Below are 14207 nucleotides of genomic sequence, written 5' to 3' on the forward strand. Positions count from 1 at the left end.
AGTTGCAACGCACAGCAGCAGTTGTGCAGACAAGCAGTGTACACCATAGCATACAGCAAGCAGTTTAGGTCGAGACTGCATAAGTAGTGTACCCAAGCAGTTCACTTGGAGCAATGACAAGCAGTAGAATCACGCGCGTTTTGCTAGCGATTTGTTCAACTGCTTGCAAGACAGAAGCTGCGCCGTTTGCTCAAACTTTTTTAAAAGTTGAAATTGATTTAAAAAAAAAATGTGATATAAACTAAATTTTCATTAAAAACTTGTAGAAACTTGCCTTAATATTTCCTATATAATATGTTACATAACTGTAGGCATTTTGCTTAATTTTCAGTCACTTTTGGTACTCGAAAGTCAATGAACTTCCTCCAAAGCAGCTTCCCACCCAAAAAATAAGATACTGCAACTGGGAATTCGAGGGCTGCTTGTAAGATGAGCCATTGATAATTCCAATAAGCATGACAAATGCTGCAATGCAAAGACTTATAGTCGGATGGATGACTATAAAACCCAACTCGGCAAACTATTTCCGGCGAAAGAACTCATAAATATAATTCTGAGAGCGTCTGAGACGCGGCTGTGTCTTAAAGTGCTCCTACGCCTGCTCTCCTGAGAAGAAGAAGGAGAGGGCCATTAAGGCAAAGTGCGATAGGCTGGGAACGAAGCGCGCAACGGTAAACGGAAAATTGAAAATCCAAAATGTGAGAAGGGGAAGCATGTGTGTTGTGTGTGTGAATGCGCAGGCGCGGCGACCTGTCCAAAAATAGAAGCAGCAGACGGAGACGGAGATGGAGACACGACATATGGATGCAGACGAGCGCCAACTGTAGACTGAGCAGAGAGAAGAGGGAGGGAGAGAAGGGGAAACGTATGTTATGTGGAAATGGCTTCGCAGGAGTGCTGCTGGAATGTCTCTACGGATCGGGGGGTTTTTGAGTGACAGACGGCTGTGGCTGTGCCTTAACGGTAAATAAGCAACGCCAACGGCAGATGCAAAGATGCAAGATTGAAGATTGAAGACTGTGGCAACATTTACAATGTTGGCACGCGCAGGCGCACACACACACACACACACACATCATCAACAAACAGAGGGAGCACATGTTGTTGCAAGACTCTTCGTCAAGGGCTGCGCCATCGCGATCGCATTCAACATCCACTTTTAGCAGCAGTTGTCATTTCGGAAGCAATTATTTTAATGCAAGCTGCAAGCGTGCCATGCCTCCCAGCCTCAGCCTCAGCCTCAGCCTCAGCCTCAGTCTCAACCTCAGTCTTAGTCACAGACGCAGACGCAGTTGCAGTTGCAGTTGCTGTGGCTGTTGGAGTCGCCCCCCAAAATGACAACGACGACGACATCTTGTCGATGTCACATGAGCATGCGCTTGGGACTTTTGTCGACTGCGAACAGGAGCTGACAAAAAAAAAAAAGCTGGAGTTGGGGGCCACAATTTTCAATCTAAAATTAGTCAAGCCTCGAGTTTTTCAGAGGTGATTTGAAGTGAAGTCTACGCCACGAAATTGATATGCTTTCCCCATTGCCACTGAGTACAGTTGTGTCGAAAAGCAACGAGAAGCAAGCTCAGTAGCAATTAAACAGCAGCATTGAAGACACCTCAAAGAGACAGCGAGAAGTCAGAGTGAATTTTGGAATTGATGCACAAATGGAAAAGAAGTGAAGTTGCAATTGATTTATATAGAATTGAACAAAGGAAATTTCCTTTAAGTATTTTGGACTTTAAAATGTGGCTCCTTTGTAAAGTATTTGGCATAAAAAAAAGGAAATGACATGTAGCTGCGAAATGAAAGAATTACTAAATGAATGTCAAAGAAATTAAGTTGCTAAGTTGAATATTTAAATGACAAAGTTTCACTTTAAAAGGCAAACAAAAAATATGTAATATGGCAATTACATTTGTTTATTTAAAGCAGCCTAAAGAAATGATTATTTCTAAATTCAATCAACATTTTTTTGTGTAACATTTTCTTCTTTCGAATTCAATCCAAAATTTTTTGTTTAACTTTCTTTCTCTTTGTAAATTCAATTTTATGTTTCACATTTTATTCACTCTTCGAGTTTCAACAACAATTTGTTGTTGTGTAACATTTTATTCTTCTTTCGAAATCCATAAAATATTTTCTGTTTAACATTTTATTCTCTCTTAGAAAACAAAAGAATTTACTTATGAATGTCAAAGAAATTTTGTTGCTAAGTTGAATATTTAAATGACAAAGTTTCACTTAAAAAGGAGTATTAAAAATATGAAATATCGCAATTACATTTGTTTATTTAAAGCAGCTTTAAGATTCTTGATTCTTGTCGAATTCAATCGACAATTTGTTGTGTAACCTTTTCTTCTTTTCTGTTTTCGAATTCAATCAGTCATTTTTCTTTAACTTTTTTTTCTCTTTGTAAATTGAATTAAGAATTTCATGTTTCACACTTTATTCTGCCTTCAAGTTCAAATAACAATTTGTTGAGTAACATTAAATTTTCTTTGGGAAGTTAGTCAACAATTTGTTATGTAACATTTTATTCTTCTTTCGAATTCAATCAATATTTTCTGTTCAACATTTTATTCTCTCTTAGAATTTGTTGAACAATTTCGTTAAGTACACTTAAAATACCCAATATTAAAAATGGATTACTATAAAATTAATTTAAATATGCATTAAACAACAAAGTCTCGATTGAGTTGCTCATTTCGTAATTAATTTTTATGCATTTACAATGCATTTTTTTTGTTAAATTCTGTAATCTGTAAAGCGCAACTTTTTATTTTAATTACTTTATGCAACAATTGATTCAATTAAGCACTCGTATCTCATAGTAGTTGTCGTTGTTGTTGCTTTTTTTTGCTAACCATTTTGTTGTACATAAATTTTATGGCTTATCCTAATTGGAGCATCGCCACAAAATATAAATTCCAACAACTCTTTCGCAAGCACGCAATGCATATTAAATATGATTATTGCAATTTACAATTTGAGTATTCATGACGTTTTTAAATCGTTCAATTTGCTGAAAATGGCGACCGGAAGTGAAAGCTGCGCTGCATAATAAAAACAACATGGCGGCGTCAAGTCGACGACCTTAGAAGCCTAGACACAACAAGTCCAGACACACACACGCACACTTTCACGCTCAATTTCATAAATAAAGGCCACACGAAGACGTTGCTAGGAACCGACCAAAGCGACCAAGAAAGCGACCGACGACCTACAAAAGCTGCTCTGAAATGGGGCCAGAAATAGGCCAACAAAAACACATACAAACACACTCACACACACTCACACACACTTTACACTCATTTATTTAGCGACTTGGGAAGCAGCTGCTTCCTGCTCCTGGTTCACATCCTGCTGACAGCTTTTGAACAGCAAAATCAACCAAGGAATCAATTTCGAAATCATTTTTTGCGTGCCTCGTTTCGTGTTTTTTTTGTGGCTGCTGTTGACTTTATTAGCGCCAACAAAGTTGGCAAACGCATGTTGACTTAATTGCCGTTATTAGTTGTCGTTTTTTGTCGGTTGCAACACAACAACAAAAAAAGCAGCTCGACAGCAGCTGCGACACAATAATGAGACGCAATTTGTGTTTGTCTCTCTCTTCAAAAAGCCCGACGGCCAAAAAAGAGTGTGTGTGTAAAGTATATGTGTGTGTGTGTGTGTGTGCAACAGGTAGCCAAGTTAAACCGCAAAGGCCACACACACACATTCACATTTCAGAACCTGACCTAGGCCAAGTGGATTTCGGGTAGGTGCCGTCAAGCCAAAAGAGAGAGAAAGAAAGAGAGAGCGAAAAAAGAAATACATTGGAGCTACGAGTCGAGTAGCCCTATCAAAATGCTGAAAGCCCGCACATGCAGAGACTGTTCTGTCGAGACTGTTGCGCCTTTTATGACACATTTTCCCCTCGTCCAGCAACCAACAACAACAACAGCAACAACAACAGGCGTCGTCATCATAATGAGCAAATGGGCGCCCCATAAAAAGTTGCCACAGCGCTTTTTCGGCACACAGCGCAATGTGCGTGTCTGTCTGTGTGTATCTGTGTGTGTGTCTGTGTGTGCGTAAGTATGTGTGTGTGTTGGGCTTTCGGCAACCCTTCGCTTGATGTATTGCTGCCCGTCTTTAGGGCTTAAGTTCCAACTTGTTGCTGCTATCTTTTTGCCCCTGTTATCGAACCCTACACAGAAACAAAAATCTTGAATCAAGATTGTTTGTGTGTCACAATAGAATCAAGCAGGTTTATTTCTAAATCAAAAACGAAAATGTACAAAATATATAGATTGCCCATTCTAGATTATAGCCTTATTTCAAGAATGGAAAAATCTTAAAAGTGAATCTTAAATCAAAATCGGAAATTTACAAAAAATCTAGATAACCCAATCTTGAAATTTAAGACAATAATCTTGTTTCAAGAATGGTAAAATCTTAAAATTGAACCAAGAAAGTAAAATCTTAAATCAAGATCTAGATTCTAGATTAATTCTTGACTGAATATGCTTGATATAACATTGATTATGACTCAAATTGGAACATGAAACAATCTAAACAATTTGAAATCAAGATCAAAGTTCTACATTAACATTAAGTTTAAAATTAATTATGACTCAAATATGAAGATGAAACAATCGCAATTCAAGATTATAAACTTCTTTCAAGAATGGAAAAATCTTAAAATTGAACCAACAAGGCAACAATATCAGAAATTAGGTTCTTATTTTAAAGAAAGGGAATTCCAACATTTTGGGAAACAAGCACAAAATTATTTTTTCTAAGATTGAGAAAATCTTAAATCAAGCTTCGCCATTTACTTTTCAATTTAGAATAAGACATTCAGGAATCAAGATTTGAATCTTAAAATAAGATAATTTTCATCTAGCATAAAAATCTTAATTTAAGACTGTGTCAACCAAAAAATCTTATTTCAAAATTGTTATTTTTAAGATCGAAAAAGTCTTAAATCAAGATTAAAGTTCTAGATTAAGATTAAGAATAAAATGGTTTATGATTCAACTATGAATATAAAACAATCTTAAGTCAAGTTTATATTCTTATTCAACTTATTTAAAGATTGTTCTTTTTAAGCTCGAAAACATCTTCACTTTAGATTTAGACTTTTTTCTCTCTGTGCAGACAAAAAGAGTGAAATGACAGTTCATTCAACTGTCTAGGCAACCCTCGCATCCTTTCGCAGCCTCTCAACACAACCTTGACCTGCTGCCGAAAATATTAATTATATACAGCCAAAGAAACCCTTTTGGGAAGCTTCAAAAAGGGGAAAGTGAAAAGCAGGAAGTGGAAAGCAAAGGCAGAGCAAATGAGAAAAGCGACCTAGGAACAATATTGATTTTCATAGCCCAGGCTCTCAACATGAGCCTCATTTTCAAGGTTAAACGCACCTTCCGCACAGCAAGGACGAAAGGACGAAAGCTTTACAGGATGTGTCTCTCTCTGGCTCGGCACATGAAATGTTAATCTTTGTTTATTTTGATTATCACTTTCGTGGGGAATGTGGGGAAGGACTTTCTCTGGCGCTGATTAGCCTGCGAATGTCCTTGAAGTCTGTGGCTGTGGCTGCGATTGCGTGACTGAGCAGCGAAGCGACGCTGACTAAATGACTAACTGCTGTCTGGAGCACAGACGCTGTCTGGAGGTGTTTTGTGCCATACAGCCAGCCAGCCAGCATGATTCATGTGGCAGGATTTGCGTTGCCTTTGCCTTTGCTTTGCTGCTTATTTTATGGCTTATATACCGAGCGGAGAATATTTCCCATTTTGATTGCTGCCGTTTTTCCGGGGGTTGACTTTAGTCAACCAGTTGGGGGTGGGTTTTTGTAATTGAAGCGCACCCTGCAACATGCCACACTATGCTGGTCATACACATAGATGCCACATAGGCATAGAGGGATGTGTGTGTGGCAAATGCGTCATCGTCGATTTGCCACACGCAATTTAGCTGCAAACAATTTTCAATGTCAATTGCGTTTTTTCCTTTCTCTACCTTCTTTTTTTTGTGGGGGGGAAACGCGAGGTGACAATGCTTACACTTGTCCCCCGCCCAGGTCCCCGCCCCCTTTTCGGCAGCGCTCTTTCTCGAGAGGCCCCTTGAGATGTTTCCATTTTGATATGTGCTAAAAAGCTCACTTCAAAATTTATATCAAGGTCAAGTTCAGCAGCTGACGACGATGACGATGGCGGGGGCCGGGGGGCGAGGGCAATTTTATTGTTTTGTTGAGGTAGCAGCAATGAAAATGAAACGGAAAATGAGTGTGGAAAAAAGGGGTACGAAGCAAAAGCATTTTGTTTGTTCTACAGCATTTGTGTCACAATTTGAATGGGGCGCAGCTGAACTGAGCTGAGGAGGGAACTGAGGAGGGAACTGAGAAGGGGGCAACATTGATTGGCTGGCCTCGATTTGCAAATGAGCTCAGAGAGTGAAAATGCAGCTGAGATTTGTGGTGCTTAGTTTAAGGAAATGAGCTTAAGAATTATATTTACTTAGAAAACTACGAAGAAGACAGCTTAAGGATTGTGTTTATTTAGAAAACTATGAATTATCATTACGTGATTTATTTTAGGAACTTAACAAAGACAGCTTACGGATTTTATTGAGAAAACTGTGAATTATCAAAGACAGCTTAGGGATTGTGTTTATTTAGAAAACTATGAATTATCATTACGTGATTTATTTTAGGAACTTAACAAAGACAGCTTACGGATTTTATTGAGAAAACTGTTAATTATCATTACGTGATTTATACAAGGAATTGAAGAAAAACATCTTAAGGATTTTTATTTAGAACACTATGAATATTCACTACGTGATTTTGAGGAAAGACAGCTTAAGGATTGTTTTTATATAGAAAACTTAATTCGTAGCTTTCAATTCTGCATGGAATTTTTTCCATCGAAGTAAGTATTCAATTTCTAAATGAACTAAATGTGAGGGTGAGAAGTGAATTGTTATTTAAGAAATTGAACAAAATCTTATATGCATTTTTTTTGTAATTTAAATTGAAATGTTAAACTTACTTGCCAAGTTATGTAAACTGACTAGTAAAACTGTAACACGAATTCAAATACTCTAACTTCCAAGGTCTGTATCTTTTGTTCTAATTTATGCTTGCTAACAATTTTAGTCTTGTTTTGTTAATGGATTTAATTGAGATTCTAGAAGTTACGGAAATATTTATAAAATATTAAGTAGAATATTTTTTGAGGGAATTTACTTGCTTAGATATGTATTTAAGTGGCATTTTGGAAATGTTTCTAAAAATGTTTATTTGCAATTGAAATGCAACAATTACTTTTCTAAAATTTTATTAAAGCAATGAGCATAAGAAGAGTTTATGATAATTTATACATAAAATTTATCATTAAATTACATAAAAATAGAGAATTAACATTTATAGTACACATTTTAATTGAAATTGAAATTATATATTGAATTGCCAATTGTTTGATTGCACTAAAAATTGATGATTTAAAAAAAGAATTTATAATGCAAATTTATATTTTCTATTATATTGTGTTGATCTTGCATTGAACTTGCAATTTATTTTAAATATAATATAGACAGAGTAACTTCCTTCTTCAGGCTGTTCTCTATTATATATTTTTGTTAGGTTTTCATCGCTGTTCGATTTACACTTACATTTGCTTTGCTTGATTTTAACTACATTCAAGAATTTGGTCAAGATTAAATTTCTAGCACTCTCTAAGCTCTGTGCTATTATTCCACAATTAATAAATCATATTTATTGTGCTTAGAAAGTGGACAATACTCGACACAACCTTTGCCGCATCATTAATCCCACAATCACCGACAGCTGTGCAAATTTTGAGCTGGACATTCAAGAGAGAGAAAGGGAGAGAGAGAGAGTGAAGAGATCTCTGTTCAACTAATTAGTTATATGCCTGGTTTAATGAAACTGCATTGGCTGCAAAGGATGCGCCAAGGAGCCAGAGACATTAATTTGAAATTCCATTTTGTAGATTTAATTGAGTTGAAATCAAATTAAAAGCAATTTATTTCCAACCCTCATTGCGAATTTTTTTTTCCGTTCCATCTTTCTTTTTCAGTGCTTCTTCTTTTCTTCTTGTTGTTGCCTGCCGCAACCCACACACACACACACACAAATACACACGCACTTGGTGTGCGTTTTTCAGTTTTTCCAGTGTTTCTGGTGCTTTCTAAAAGTGCGTGGCACGCAGCAACAACAACACAAAGCGAAGCAGCAAACATAGATGTAGAAAGAACTCAAATGGAATAAAAATAAAACTGTGCATGGACGCGTTTTTGGGGTTGCAAATACATTTATATATATAAAAGAATATACATATATATTTGTGTGTGTTTGCCTCAGCCTGCATTTTGGCTGAGCTGCGAGGAAAATCGATAAAAATGTGCCGTCGCATCAGCATCAGCAAACAGCATCAGCATCATATGAGCATGAGAGATACCCGCACTTTGATTGTATATGGTTAATCTGCAGCATTGCTGCAATTTTTGTTCTCCAAAATGGCCGCACAGAGATAGAAAAGAGCAGAAATAGTAGAAAGAGAAGGCGACGGAGTGACATGGCATTAATTTTTAATTTGTCGCGTCATATCCAACAAAAAAACAAGCAGATAAAAATATACAAAAATAATGATTTATGCATTTTGGCAGTTGTCAAGCTTGCGCACAAATTAAAAAGCCATTTCAATTACAACAACAACAACAACTCGGCTAACAACAAAGTCAAATTATGCAACAGCACAACAACAACAACAAAAAGTTGTTCGCATTTTTGGCATCGACAAACGGCAACAAGGAATGCAAATAACTCGCTCGAGTTGACAGAGAGAGCGCCCAACGAAATTGCATTTGATGGAGTGAAACACGTTCCCTTCTTCTCCCTTCCCCTTCTTCTATTCACACCTCCTCACTCCAGCTACATCTTTTCTCCCCCCACTCGAAAAGTGCATTAAAAATGCGCTGAAGTTGACCAAAAAAAAAAAGAGAAAGGAAAGGAAAACGCCGAGCTCAACTCAACTCGCTTTGAGCCAAAAAACAAAAAATAAAACAAAATTTGTTTAATTTGGCAGCATGAAAAAGTTTTGCTCCACAGCAGTCAAAGTCGACGTTGCAGCATACTTATAACCTGCACTTTGAGTGATGAGCATAAAGGATATGCACAATATGAGAAACAGCTTGGAATTTCAAAATTGTCCTTTTTAGTTGAGCACATGTCACAACTTATTATGCAATGCGTGCTGCTCATATATTTTAAAAGTATTTCTATATTTGTCACGTAAATAACACATAAAGTACTTCATATTTTACAGTAGTTATTCATAAAAAGACTTATCAATGAGAGAGATCTGCTGCACATCAGTAATCTAATACTTATATTCTATCACTCTACAGAAAATTCTGTTTCCAAATTGTAACTTAATACTCTACTATTTTTGCTCCTTTTTTCAGTATTGTGCACAGATGTTTCTACGTTTAGAATGTTTTTTTTTTAAAGCATTTACTGCCTTAAATAATAGCAAATCTGTTCAAATTATGTTTGAGTAGGTGAAAATTCAGCTATTAATAAATGGTTTGAACCTAAGATTCGTTTTTTTAAATCATATACAAATATTTGTGTCTTAAGAAGTCATTATCATGATTAGTTTGGTCTTTAGAGCAAATCAAATAATTAAATTTCTTTTTATACACGCGACCCTAGTATATGTTGCACTCTATGGTATATTTTGTAATGTAGTAAATATACCGAATATACCAAAATGGTATATTTTAAATATTTCTGGTATATTAATTTTGTATATGCTGTACTGTGTTTTTTATGCACTCTATGGTATATTTTTAATGTAATATTATAAATGTACCAAATATACAAAATTTTATATTTTGATTTTATGGTATTTTATGGTATTTTAATTTTGCACATGTTCTACTGTGTAGTATATTTTGTATGTAGTACAATATAAATATACCAAATATAGCATATGGTATATATTTAGTATGTTTGTGATGTATTAATTTGGTACATTTTGTGCTGACGTTAATATCTGTCACCAATACTATGGAATATTGTTAATATAGAACGAAATCAATATACCAAATATAGTCTGTGGTATATTTGTAGTATTTTTGCAGTATATTACTTTGGTCTATCTTAAAATTAATACTGAAATGTTTTGATTTTATTGAAAATGGGCTGCAACATATTCGATTGAAGCTTTTTTTGGTTTTTTTTCTTTATCACATTTTGGTGTAATTATTAAAATAACTATTTAAATAATTATTGGCCTGCAGCTGCATAATAAGAGTATCAATATTATCCATTCTAATTCTTTCTTTGATGAAGTTGCTGATCACTTAAATCTATTTATGCATATTTAAAGCTTAGCAACAAAAAAATGATTTTTATTAAATAATTCATATGAAAAAAAACAGAAACTTTCCAATAACAAAAATGTGTAATGTGGATGAAAGAGGAAATTATAAGAAAAAAGTAAATTATATGAAGGATCAAATTATAAGCTTCCTAATAGCAATCTTCTTGAAAAACTAAAGAATAACTACTACTCAAAATCGTTGTTAATTAATAACAAAACAACTCGTTATTTGATTCGAAGTCACTCTCTCAATTTTAGCCACTCTGAAGTTCTACTAAACTGCAGAGTAACTGTGAGTCTAGCACAACCGTCAGCTGTATTTATATTTATTATTGTTGCTGCTGCTGCTGATGCTGTTGCTGGTGTTGATGTTGCTGCAGCTGTAGCTGCAGTTGCTGTTGCTGCTGCTGCTGCTGTTGGTGGTGCAGTAAAAGTGGCTTTTGTACGTACAATGACCTACCAACACATAAAAAATGCAAAAAGTGGCAAGACGGAGGCAACTCGCTGTGAGTCGCGAGCTCGCTTAAATATGCAAAGGACGCTGACGATGACGATGAAGAGAAGGAGAAGGAGAAGGAGGCAAGAAGCGGGCAAAGTGTGAGCGGCACATGCTGAAGAGGATGCAGAAGGATGCCACGAAGCCAGTGCCAAAAGATGTTGCAGCAGCAGCAGCAGCAGCGATGTTAGCTAGGAAGCCCCCCAAAGGCGAAAGTTTCGCTGAACAGGCAACGGCAACAACTCAATTCAACGCAAGGAGCGGGGGAAGTATTATATAAGAGAGAGAGAGAGGAGGGGGATTGGAAGGGATAGATGGTGCAAGGATTCCGGCGTAACTTCAATAATAGTCAAGTGCAGTGAAGCATTCCGCCAGCTGCATTGCTCCTTGGCGCCACGTTCTGCTCGCTCGCTCTCTCTCTCTCTTTCTGACTTCTTCCCTCTCTCTCTCTCATTGTAAAATCAAAGCTGTGATGCTGCCCCTGGTGTTGGCAGCAGCAGTTCGCCATTTTATTTGCACTCGTTGCTTTGGCATTTTTATTTTTTGACGCGGCTCTGGCAACATCTTTTGGCCAGCACGCATACTTTTCTCAATTTTGTGCTCAGCTTCAGTACGAGTGTATCTGTGTGTGTGTGTGTTTGTAAATTTTGCATTTACCCTTGGCAAGGACTTTTGCCAAAGCAAGGAAAAAGCCAACGCAGCAGCAGCAGCAGCGGCAGCGGCGAACGAAAGCAAAAAGTTTTATTTGCACAGTTTTCTTTTTCTTAAACTTTTGTTGTGAACCCAACGTAAAATGCTTGCTTGCAATTTGTACAAACATGTTTACATATATATATATATACATATATATATATACTCAATTGTATATAGCAAGTGTATATACTTCGATGTGGTGTATATAGAAAGCGCTTTTCAACTTGGCAAAGGCGTCAGCTAAAAAAGTGTAGCATACTTTTGAGCGTCGCTTAGAACTTGCTTCGTTTTGCAACTCCCAAGCAACTAAAATGGGAAATTTTTATAATTAACAACGACAAAGTAGCTCAGCAGCAGCAGCATCAGTTTATCAAAGGCGACAATCGCGCTGAAGGGGCACAAGAAATAGAAATTGCAATGCTTTCGCTTTGGGAATGTGCAAAATGCAAAAGAGGGAACAGCTCTATTTTTATATATGTATGTATATGCTGCACTTGGTAAATATATATATACTTGAATAAAGCAGATTTTTAGGGTGCCAGTCATGCAAATATTTGCAGCCAACTACTTGCAGCAGGCGACAAATGGAAGCAGAGCAGAGCAGAGCAAAGTGCGTATACGCAATATGCGTAAGCTGCAGCTTCGAATCTTCAAAGAATGCCTAAAGACTGGGCAAGTTGCAGTTGGCAAACTGAAGTGTCTCTCCTCTATGTGTGTGTGTGTTTGTGTGTGTGTATTTGTGGGCGTCTCGAGCCTTGTTTGCACATGTTGCCAGCAATTCACATGCGACTCTCGTTTATTTGTTGCTGTTGCTGTTCGTGTTGAGTTTTTCTACTGCTGCTGCTGCTTTTTTTTTCTTTTGCCTGTTTTATTTTGCGTTTTTGCATTAAAAGTGTGCGTGAGCGTATTGCCGAGTGTGTGCGTGTGCATATTTATGCGTATTTGTTTGCATAGCTGATGATGTGCCAGCAGCAACCATAGCAGAAACACAGCAGCAACAGCAACAGCTTTGTGCGTATGTGCGTGCTTTCCCCTATGGGGTTAAAGTTGTTGTTCCTGCTGTTGTTGTTGTTGTTGTTCCTGCTGTTGTTGTTGTTCTCGTTGTTGTTGTTCCTCTTGTTGTTGTTGTTGTCGTTGCCTACCCTCAGCTGTGCGCTGCAATGTCCTTCGGGTGTTGCGCTTGCAATTAGAGAACTTGCAGTGCAGAAAATGCTGCAACTTTGGGCTTGTAAATGCAGCGAGCGCTAAATTGTTTGATAGCACGTGTGTGTGCCAGAGTGTGTGTGTGTGTGCCTCTGTGTGTGTGCGAGTGCGTGCTAAGTGCAAAGTTCTGTGCTGCTGCTGCAGCATTTTGGACAACAGCAGCAACAACTAGCGGCTGGCTACGTGACGTGAAATTTTTTTAGCGCATTTTATGTGCAGCTCTTCTCATTATTGTTGTTGTTGTTTCCTGCCCTTTTTCAAAAACATTTCTTTTAAATTTTTTCCTGTTTTTTTCAGCTTTCTTCGAAGCTGAGTTGTAACCACCCCCACACAGCCAACAGCAGCTCCTGTGTTAAGGGATGTTTATGCACGCCAGGACTTTCGTACTTTAGTAAATGACTTGACTTGTTTGCCAGTTGCCCAGCACCCAAAAAAAAAAAAAAAAGCAAAGAAGAATCGAGAGAAACAGCAGGCACAACTTTTAGTTCGACTTCAAGTCGAAAAAGAAATTCGACGAAATTAAATTGATTTTTTTGTTCGACGGGAGAACAAAACTTTTGTAAAAATGCTTGCAGCTAATTTGTTTTTATATCTCTACTGCAAGCGACTGTTCTGTAACTCTTTCACATCTCTCACTGAAGTGAAATATATACGCAGCGCATATCGAATTTATTGTTTCAATTATGTTTTCAATTTGCGCCGACAAACAAAAGCCGTGAAATGCAAAAAAGGCGCTCGGCTATAAATAAAATAAATAGGGAAAACAACAATATATTTTTTGGTGTCTCTCTCGGTTTTGTTTGTTGTCAGGCAGTGCTGCCCCGCCTCCTTTATTCCCCCGCCTCCTCCACTTTGTAGCTGTGTGCCCAGCCCACGCAAGTTATTGAAAGTAAACATGTTAAAATATACTTGCAGGAAATACACACAAAAATTGTATTCGAAAAACTCCGGCGCGTACTCGTAATGCATGCGAAATTGTCTCAAATAATATTTAAGAAAATTAAATTGAATTTACAACGGTTTGGGGGTGGTTCAAGAGGGTGATATTATGACTCAAACATACCCTGTAAAAGGAAGCAAATTATTTTTAGCATATAACTAAGAGTAGACAAATAGTTGTAAACTGTAAACTTCCTTTTAACTTCCTTTTAAAACATTGCCAGCTGCTTATACCCTTCATATACAGTCAGTACAGGGTATGTGGGTAACAACATAACAACGTAGCGAACGGCAATGATAACACAAAATAATCAAAAATCGATTTGAAAGTGCGGCTTTGTTTTTTGCTACGCAATATGCCAGCAAAGTCTCCCTTCCAAACAGCAAATTTTTTGCTGTTATTCCAGTTGTTGTTGTCAAAATGCAATCAAAAGATATGCCAAGTTGTTGTTGCTTTTGCTTGATAGGCACTTTTTGAGCAA

General features: G+C 37.0%; 1 protein-coding gene across 4 annotated transcripts in view; it reads right to left on the reverse strand.

The window, feature by feature from the left end:
- LOC132793984 (methylcytosine dioxygenase TET) overlaps window positions 1-14207 on the reverse strand; it is a 130644-nt gene that overhangs the window by 98547 nt on the left and 17890 nt on the right. The window lies entirely within an intron of this gene.

This window comes from Drosophila nasuta, chromosome 3, assembly GCF_023558535.2.
Source record: "Drosophila nasuta strain 15112-1781.00 chromosome 3, ASM2355853v1, whole genome shotgun sequence".
Classification (NCBI taxonomy): Eukaryota; Metazoa; Arthropoda; class Insecta; order Diptera; family Drosophilidae; genus Drosophila; species Drosophila nasuta.